This window comes from Alosa alosa, chromosome 16, assembly GCF_017589495.1.
Source record: "Alosa alosa isolate M-15738 ecotype Scorff River chromosome 16, AALO_Geno_1.1, whole genome shotgun sequence".
Classification (NCBI taxonomy): domain Eukaryota; kingdom Metazoa; phylum Chordata; class Actinopteri; order Clupeiformes; family Clupeidae; genus Alosa; species Alosa alosa.
This window is the reverse complement of record NC_063204.1, coordinates 7,880,332-7,890,871: the sequence shown is the minus strand read 5'-3', so window position 1 is coordinate 7,890,871 and position 10,540 is coordinate 7,880,332. Positions and strand designations below refer to the sequence as shown.

The following is a 10,540-nucleotide window of genomic DNA, read 5'->3' as shown; positions in this document are numbered from 1 at the left end:
ATGGGACACGGCACAGGGGCCAACAGACATGACAATGAGACACAGCACAGGGGCCAACAGACATGAGAATGGGACACAGCACAGGGGCCAACAGACATGAGAATGAGACACAGACATGAGAATGGGACACAGACATGAGAATGGGACACAAACATGAGAATGGGACACGGCACAGGGCCCAACAGACATTAGAATGGGACACAGACATGGTAATGAGACACAGACATGAGAATGAGACACAGACATGGGAATGGGACACAGACATTAGAATGAGACACAGACATGAGAATGGGACACAGACATGAGAATGAGACACAGACAAGAGAATGGGACACAGACATGAGAATGAGACACAGACATGGGAATGGGACACAGACATTAGAATGAGACACAGACATGAGAATGAGACACAGCACTGGGGCCAAAAACCAGCCCACAATTCACAGGCTTTGCTTTCAATCCTTGTGTAAATACACTCAACTGGACACATGCACAGAGATTATATTTACAAATACCACATCCGGCCCGTGGGCTTTCCCTGACCGGCCCGCGTAAGGTCCGTGAAAGAACAATAGTCAAGAGCCTAGCATAGAGATAATGCACGCAAATCAATATCGTTGTTTTTATTTTGAAAGCGACTGCTATTTGTGCATATACATTTTGTGCGTGGATGCATACGACGTAAACACCCTCACTGATGTGCTGGTGAATAGAATTTATGCTTCTCGCCGACACAATGCAGTTGCCTTTACGTCGGCGTAAACCTTTCAAAGTTTTGTGTCTTATATGTCTCGCGCTGCTCACCACAATAAAGGTTGTTAGAACGAACTCCTACTGCTGCTCGATTGGCGACAAAGTGTTCATTTCAAAACGCTACTGGCAGATAGACAGTTTACAATCGGATAACCCCATAATTGTAACCAAAATATGTCTGAGTTTATTTGCAAAGCTTATGTTAGCGAACTAGTATGATGCTACTACCCACAGGTTGCTTGAAGCAGCCGGCTCAACACACAGAGCGAGTTCACCAATCACAGTTATGTGCATAAAGTTAAAGCAAAAACATAGCCTACATTTTTAAAATAGTTTTATTTGTGCATGTTGATTAATGGCAGCCTACTATTGTCTGCTCCACATTTTCGTAGTCTAATTCTGTTAATTTAATGATGGTAATGATTTAATGATGAAATATTGCTGAGTGTTGATGAAATGGTGGCACAGGCCTATCGGTTGTACTGACTCCTTCACATTGTCATGACCTAGCCTAATTATATAGATATTGTAGTACTTTTTTATATCAGTCTTTGAAAACTGAAAAACATGTCAATGTCAAAAAATAATTTTCATTTTCATCTGTTCTTACGACTAGTAAACAAAACCATATGATTTACTTAATGTTATACAAGAACAGAATAGATTGAATGATTTCAGACTTCGGTATTTTGGGTCCGGCCCTCCTCAACAGTCCCAGTTTGTCATGTGGCCCCTTGGGGAAATTAGTTGCCCACCCCTGGCCTAGAGGCAGGAGGTGTCAATGACTCATCCTCTCACACACACACACGCACACACACACACGAAAATAGAGAGACTTTAGAGACTCACAAGATGCAACTCATATATGTGTGTATAAATAGTCCCTGATGCAGGCAGGCCCATACTGTTGCACACACGTATGTTCACACACTCGCACAAACAGAGGAAATCTGAAATGGAGCGCTTGAATCGCACGGATTAATTATTTAAATCCCGCAGGATATCTTTGCTGCTGCTGTCTGTCAGTGTGTGTGCGTGAGAGAGAGAGAGTGTGTGTGTCTCTCTGAATCATTCAGCAGTGTGCCTGTCCAAGTCACCCCCCACTGGTCAAAACCATATGCCCTGCTCTACCCCTTGGTGCTTACTGCCTGGTTGCCCACACACACACACACACACACACACACACACACACACACCCTTGCTATTACAAAAGCCCTATTGCGTCACCTCAGCTCTTTGAGTTGGACTCTGTACCAAGACTGAAGGGGAAGGGTAGTTTTTAAAATCAGGCTAAGCGCTTGACATTCTCCACAATCTCTTTGTACCTCAAAATATGTTATTATATATGATAACTGTATGTTATTATTCATTACTAGGCTTATTAGCATCTACACAAAAAAAAAAACTACAAAAATGCCATTTGTGAGAACAAAACCTTTTTTAGCCATTTTCATCCTATAGTTCATTTTAAAACGATGTCACTTTCAACACATCATAACAACATCTTACGGTGGGCAGGAAACTGGACAACAAAAGGACATGCAGTAGTATGTTAGAATTGTGATGTCAAAGGAAACAGTCATTTTAAATGAAATGGCAGGTAGTTAAATATAGACCACATTTCTGTCAAACATAAGTTCAAACATAAGTAGTTTTTACAAACTCATTACCAACTTATTTACTGGTTTGCATGCAGCCAACCAACGAAATGTCCAGATACAAAAAATATGTCCGTCCGTCAAAAAATCACACACTCCAAAAGTGTACCACACCTTCAGAAGAGTGTATGTGTTCAGCCTTCCAGTGATTACCGTCCCAACATTAACTTCTTACAGAACCAGAAAGGGAGGCTGAACACATCTTACACATCTTACCTCTTACAGATCCCTAGGCATGGGAGGCTGGCTGAGGACTCAATCAATTACAATGGCAGAGATGCGCTTAACAGAGCAATGGAGGAAAGAGAGTGTGTGAGAGAGGAAAGGAGAAGAGAGGAAAAGAGAGGATGAGAGAAAAAAGGAGGATAGAGTGAAGAGGAGGGAAGAAGAGAAGAGAAGAGAGGATAGGAGGAGAGAGGGAAGAGGAGAGGAGAAGAGAGGATAGGAGGGAGAGAGGGAAGAGGAGAGAGGGAAGAGAGGATAGGAGGGAGAGGAGAAGAGGAGAGAGGGAAGAGAGGATAGGAGGGAGAGAGGGAAGAGAGGATAGAAGAGAAGCAGAGAGGGAAGAGGAGAGAGGGAAGAGGAAAGGAGAAGAGAGGATAGAAGCAGAGAGGGAAGAGGAGAGAAGAGAGGATAGGAAGTAGAAAGTACAAAGTTGTGGTGCTGAGCTGACATCAGAAGTGAGCAGCAAAGAGATCAATAACTGATTCTCTCCCTCACTCTCTCACACACACACTTCACATACCATTTCTATGGAGGTAGGAATGTGAAAAAGACCTATTGTGCCACCTCAAAGAACATGACCATGGCCACCAATGACGACCACAAACAGAAACACCCACACCCACACACACACTCTCTCTCTCTCTCTCTGGAGACCATCACAGGGTGATGAGAGTGAGCCTCTATATTGCTCCTCTTTGGGCCCAAATAAAACGCATTGATTGGTGATGCATCAGAGCGTGACAGCTCTCCAATAGTGCTAAAGGCTGTACATAGAAGAAGTGCGCGCACACACACACACACACACACACACCTGCCCTTGCTATTTCAAGGAAGTTTTGTGCTTCCTGCCCACTCACTGCAATGTTAGAGTCTTCAAAAAGTCCAAGACTGTAAGCCTGTGCTTCTATGTGTGTGTGTGTGTGTGTGTGTGTGTGTGTGTGTGTGTGTGTGTGTGTGTGTGTGTGAGTGAGAGAGACAGAGAGAGAGAGAGAGAGAGAGAGAGAGATAGGGCAAAAGAGAGAGGATAAGTATTAGAGTAGGGGCAGCTGTCAGTGTGTGCACCTGCATGTGTGTGTGTGTGTGTGTGTGTGTGTGTGTGTGTGTGTGTGTGTGTGTGTGTGTGTGTGTGTGTAGGGCCGCGTTTGTGCATTGGGGCCCCGGCCACTAGGGGGCCCCGGCGCGGGACATTTAAAAAAGAAAACAAATGTCTTATCGTCACCTGTCTTTCCCCTTATCAATGCATGCTATCCCAGACAACAATGGCTTCGCATGAGACAATTAGGAAATATGAAAGCGGAGCTCGAAAAGAAACAGCGGCAGCCAGATCGCTTCTCAGTAAGGCGCCAAAACCACGGGCGCAGTGCAAATGCAGCGACTGTGCGTATCATCAGGCTACTCGAGAGAGAATTGGCCCTGTGTGTGTGTGTTCACACAAAACAGGCCTAGGTTACCATAACTTCCCAACTCTGCACAGTATTCCATTAACTGCATGACAGTAGGCTATTTACAATTTTCTGTAAAGTAAGTTTGTAAACACGTTCTCATAATCAACTTAATGAAGAACTATGCACGCGCGCACCTTTTGTTTGAGCAGGAGAGCCTACATACGCATGCTACAGAAGTTGTCGGCTAGCTTGATGTTTTCTATTATAGTCCATGAGCCACAGGGGGTCGTCACTACCACTTGGGGGGGCAAATTCTCATTATATTTTTCTGAAAGCTACATATCTCTGGAGTATAAAATGGTATGATAGCAAGTTGGATCTTGTAGCTTTATGGCTGCACAGGCCTTCAAAGTTGACCTCTGATTTGAAAAAAAAGGAAATTCCTGCCTATTGGCTTTTTTTGTTAAAACACTCATAAGAGCCCAGACAATAATCCAAATCTTATTATTACCGATGCATATGTGGTGTTTGATGTTGGCATACATATTTTGACTCATTATGTGATTTTGCTCTTCGTTTTGGTTGATAAAATTCAAGATTTATGTGCAAAAAAAAGCTAATTTGAGTTTTCAGAGCAACATGTTATGGCAATACCTGAATGCAGACCTTATTGATCATTACTATTCTACCTTCCTTACTTTCAATTGCGAGTTGAAATTCATTTTAAATGATGACATACATAGGTCTAGCCTGGCGGGCCATCCTATATCATTGAAATGTATAGTCTGGCATCGAACCATTCACCTCGCTTAATCCAAGGGGCGGGCAGAGAATTGTCTATCAAACTGCCTAGGCATGCAATAGGCCAGCGCTACGACCATATCCGTATCGGCAAAACGGCAAATACATCCTTCTTCGAAAGGAATGACTTTGCATTGTGTGTGACAACATCGAGCTCAACTTTCAAAGAAAAGCACAAGTCCAATTTCTCCAAAGTTGACGCCAACGCCGATTCAAACAACCGCTCTTCGTTCGCCATAGCCACCTTCCTTGTTGTTCACCGTCGCAGGACTGTCGTTATCCTGTTAAGCCCGCCTTAAGACTCTCTAACAAAATAGAGCGCTGTGATTGGATGAGGTCCACGGCGTCAGCCAATAGAAATCCCTATGGTTTGATACTAGACGTACAGGCTGAGCAAATTAATTTGCCGCCGCTAGGGTGCATCTAGATTTCTAGGCTAACATAGGTCTGCAGTACAAATGTTTTTTAAATTGTAGCTGAAACGAGTACAAAGGATCTTTAATCTATTCATTAAATTCATCGTCAGAACAGGAGCACAGAGGATGCCATCTCTATGGCACTTCACTCTGCCCTGTCCCACCTTGACAATAGCAACACCTATGTAAGAATGCTGTTCATTGACTTCAGCTCAGCATTCAACACCATCATCCCCTCCAAACTGATCACCGAACTCAGTGAACTGGGCATCAATACCTCCCTCTGTAACTGGATGTTTTTTCTTTACCTTGACATGTTTCGACGTATACTTCCATCTTCATCAAAAGGTTTTTATCAGCTGATGTTGTTACGGAGGTGTGATCCACCTGTCAGTTTTTTGACAGGTGGACCACACCTCCTGCTGTCAGTCAGCCGCCCCCCAGGACGGCACTCCAGGTATGGGAGAGCATATATGCTCCCTCATCTCTGTTCATTGTCTTTGGGCTCCGCTTTCTTCAATCAATCGCCTTTATCCAGCGGTGGTATCGGTTGTTCTCCTGCTTAATGACTCTGGCATGCAGGAGGTGTGGTCCACCTGTCAAAAAAACTGACAGGTGGATCACACCTCCGTAACAACATCAGCTGATAAAAAATGTGTCACACTACTCCACCGTGTGACCTTCTGATGAAGACGGAAGTATACGTCGAAACATGTCAAGGTAAAGAAAAAACAAACTTATGGATTCTGGACTTCCTAACCAACAGACCTCAGTCTGTTAGGTTAGATAATCGCACCTCCTCAAACATCGAACACCAGTGTACCACAGGGATGTGTGCTGAGCCCTCTCCTCTACTCCCTCTTCACCTACGACTGCACACCTGTACATGGCTCTAAAACCATTGTCAAGTTTAAAGATGACACTACGGTGATTGGGCTCATCAGCAATAACGATGAGACGGCCTTCAGGGAGGAGGTTCAGCACCTAACATCGTGGTGCACTGATAACAACCTGGCTCTCAACACCAAGAAGACCAAAGAGCTCATTGTGGACTTCAGGAAGTCTAAAGCTAGCACACACACACACACACACACACACACACACACACACACACACACACACACACACACACACACACACACACACATTCTCATCAATAGGACTGAGGTGGAGCATGTCACCAGCTTCAAGTTTCTGGGTGTCCACATCTCTGAGGACCTCTCTTGGACCCTCAACACCTCTACCCTGATCAAAAAGGCCCACCAGTGTCTCTTTTTTCTGAGGTCCATCTGTCTCCTCAGATCCTGGTGAACGTCTACTGCTGCAACATCGAGAGCATCCTCACCAACTGTATCATAGTTTGGTATGGCAACTCTGCCCACGACCGAAAGCACTGCAGAGGGTGGTGAAAACTGCCCAACACATCACCGTTCCTCACTCCCCTCCATCGAGGCCCATCCAGGGCAAGCGATGCTTATGTAAAGGCATCATCAAAGACTGTTCTCACCCCAACCACAGACTGTTCACTCCACTCCCTCCAGGAGGCGCACAGGTATCTCCACATCCAACCAGCAGGTTCAGAGGAAGCTTCTTTCCCAAGCGGCTGTCACCCTACTGAACTCTAGCTCTGCATCCCGTGACATTCAACCAACTAAGCCCCCATCACCCCCTGCCCCGCCCTCATGCCTGATGCCTCCTTGCCTGTGCCTGTTGAGGTGTCCACGACCATGGCAACCTTGGACAGGGACAACAAGGAGGCAGACATCCCCTAGCCCCCACCACAACTGCACTACCCTATCCCACCCATCTATCCCATCCATCTATTTATTTACAAATGTACATACTGTAATTACACTTTTTACTGTACATAGCCATATTCCACTGCTTTTCATCCTGCACATACACTTATTATTAATACTATTGTAATGTTACTGTTTCTGCACTACAATGGTACTGTTACCACACTGCACATAGTTGTACATACTGTACATATCTGTCTATATGGTTCATACTAAATATCCATATTTATTCAGTTTTTCTGTAATATATTCTGTTAATACACTGCATATATCTATATTGTTCTTACTACTACTATAATGGTACCGCCACTACATTGCACATACCTGTACATGTTGTTCATACATTGTTCATATTACAGTACATAGCCATATTTATTCTGCTCTTATAAGGTAACTGTTAATACACTGCACATATGTATATTTAATTTATGCTACTCTAAACCACCTTCTGCAAAACAACTGTATACTACTGTCTACACTGCACTATAGCACTACTGCACTTTCTTGTCCTGTCTATGCACCACCTGCCTATACTGTGTACAGTATATCACATTGCACTTTTCTGCTTTTTTGCACTTCTGGTTAGACGCAAACTGCATTTCGTTGTCTCTGTACTTGTTCTCTGCACAATGACAATAAAGCTAAATCTAATCTAATTTAATCTAAAATTATAAATATAATTATAAAATTATCTGCCTCTGCTTTGCCTCTTTATGGATCATGCTATGAATAGCAGCAGCAATGTCTGCATAAGTTGAGACATTGTTATTGACCTTCTAGACCAGAGACATTCCATCAATGATTGTTGCTGTATTATATTCATCTGGAAGATTATCTGATAGTGATGCAAGTTTCTGCAAATGCTTTGCAAGTGCTGCTTTAGAGGTTTTCCTTGGGGTCCCCTCAGGTGTCGCCAAGGTCCAAGAGGGTGACAAAAGACTTCTCTCATGTCCAGTCTTTAACATGATGGTCTTGCCATGTGCCTGTGTTTTCTTTTTGACTCATGCTCAGAAATGTCTTTAATTTTGCTTTGTCAATGTATCATGGAATTTGTGCTTAGGTGTATCTGACTCCAGCCTCTATGTCATGATCTTTGCCTGTAGTATGAGCCTGAATCAGATCATCCCTAACCTCTTGTGTTGCTTTGCCTGCTGTAGATATGCAAATGAACTCATGTTCCTCTGAAAATGGATTGATCCAATTTCAGTTTCTGTCTCATCTCATCAGAACTGTGTAGAATTTTTAAAACTGTTGTAAATGTATACTTGTAGATCAAGTCTTGGAAAATAGTTATTATTTCTTTTCAATGGAAATTATTTTAACATCAGATGAAAGACAATGTTAAGTATGATAATAATAATAATAATAATAATAATAATTGTACATAATGATAACAATGTGTAAAGTATGAATATTTTCACCAACCAGTTCATCTACATCTCATTCCCACATTCTTACTAGTCAAAAGTACAACTGAAATGTATGATGTACATCATTTTAGCACCTGTGATGCAATTACCATAATTTCCCAACTATTAGCTGCAGCTTATACATTGATTTTACAAAATTTCTTCAGCTATGAGGTTAATACATGGGGGCAGTTAATATGGTATATGGTTTTGTTTCTTTTAACTTGCATACAACACTGTCCTGTGGCTTATACACAATACGGCTAATACACAGGAAATTACTGTATATATTTCATGTGCCCTGGACATTGTAATATTTATGTTAAGCTGGGTACATGTGGTGATGTGAACAATTTTCATATGGTATTCCTTGAATGTAAAGGTAATATGTGATTGGTAATCATGATGTTTTGATCTCTTGGAATATCTCTTATGGGTAGTTTCAATAAAATACTAATTTACTGAATTTTGGGAATAGTTTCCGAATAGTACATTTACAAATAGTAAATAGCATAGCAATGCAGACCTATGTAATCATTTGTATTTCAAGTTTCTCCTGGGAGGTAGGAAGGTATAAATACATTGATTAATGAGGTGGTGGGCATTTCAATTAGTGCTACAACACGTTGTGTCTCTGAAAACGTAGATTTGCTCATTATTACACATAAATCTTGAATTTTATCAACCAAAATGAAGGGCAAAATCACATAATGATTCAAATATGTATGCCAACATCAAACACCACATATGCATCAGTAATAATGAGGTTTGGATTATTTTCTGGGCTCTTATGAGTGGTTTAACAAAAAAAAAGCCAATAGGCAGAATTTCCTTTTTTTCAAATCAGGTCAACTTTGAAGGCCTGTACAGCCACAAAGCTACAAGATCCAACTTGCTATCATACCATTTTATACTCCAGAGATATGTAGCTTTCAGAAAAATATAGTGAGAATTTGCCCCCCAGGTGGTAGTGACACGCCCCTTTTTGGGCCTGTGGCTCATGGACTATTACTATCTATGCTGGTTATCAGCACACAATGTCATAAGCTAATTCATTAACTCGAGACTCATCATGGATATAACACGTTTTTTAAACAACGAAAACAGAAAGGATGGAGACAGCAAAGCGAGAGGAGTTATTTCAAATGGGCAAGCCGCAAGCACAAGTTGTAGTTAGTTGTGTTTTTATAGTTGTAGTTGTAGTTAGTTGTGTTTTTATATTATATACTTTAATTACTTTTTCTGCTGTTAAAGAATGTGTTTGTGTTGTATGTATGCTGCTGAGACCTTGAATTTCCCCTGGGGATCAATAAAGTATCTATCTATCTATCTATCTATCTACAAGGTACAGTAGGCAAAATGGCTAGCATTACAGCTGATTAAAGCCATAGCCTACGTGAACGTAGCCTTCGCTATAACAAAACTAAAGGTAACTTTAGCCTTTATAGGGCTATACAAAGTTGTCAAAATAAATAGGTCGTTGTTAGGCGTTGTTGTTGTAAAGATATTGCATGTGGATGTCATTAGCCTACTATGTAGACTACTTTTTAACTGACCAATGCAGGAACCTAACCGGGACAAATATTATCAAAGCGCTGAAAGTTAGGTGGGTGTGTGCGCATTCATCACATTCTTTCCTGCAGGCTTTGTCCACTTTTTCAAAACGAGGATCAAAATAGTGATAAGTCCACGCCCACCCCCTGTCCCTGACAACGTTATCAAGTATCGGCTCCAACACCCCCTTGTTTGTATTTGATGTGGCTGGGCTGTGTGTGTATGCTTAGACTGCGCGGTTTCAATGTATTTGACGCTGTGGCTGGCTAGGGCTGTGTGTTAACAATGTATCATGATGTGGCTGTGTGCATGCGCGCCAAACTCTAGGCTACAATGTTTCATGAGTTCAGAGTTCGGGAGTTGCACATTTTAGGCTGACCTGGGTACCACTGGCAGTTTTTTTCAAGCCTTAGTTTAAGTAATTAATTGATGGTAATAATATAATATTTCATGGTTGATTTTTTTTGTGCATTGCCCCATGTTTGTAGGCTAGGCCTACTTGTCATAATTTAATTGCCTCTCGCTCTGTCTTACGTATAT

At 42.0% G+C, this 10,540-nt stretch overlaps 1 protein-coding gene across 2 annotated transcripts in view; it reads right to left on the bottom strand.

Moving 5' to 3' along the window:
* Positions 1 to 10,540, bottom strand: part of drosha (drosha ribonuclease III) — a 221,208-nt gene that overhangs the window by 188,022 nt on the left and 22,646 nt on the right. The gene's annotated exons all lie outside the window — the stretch shown is intronic.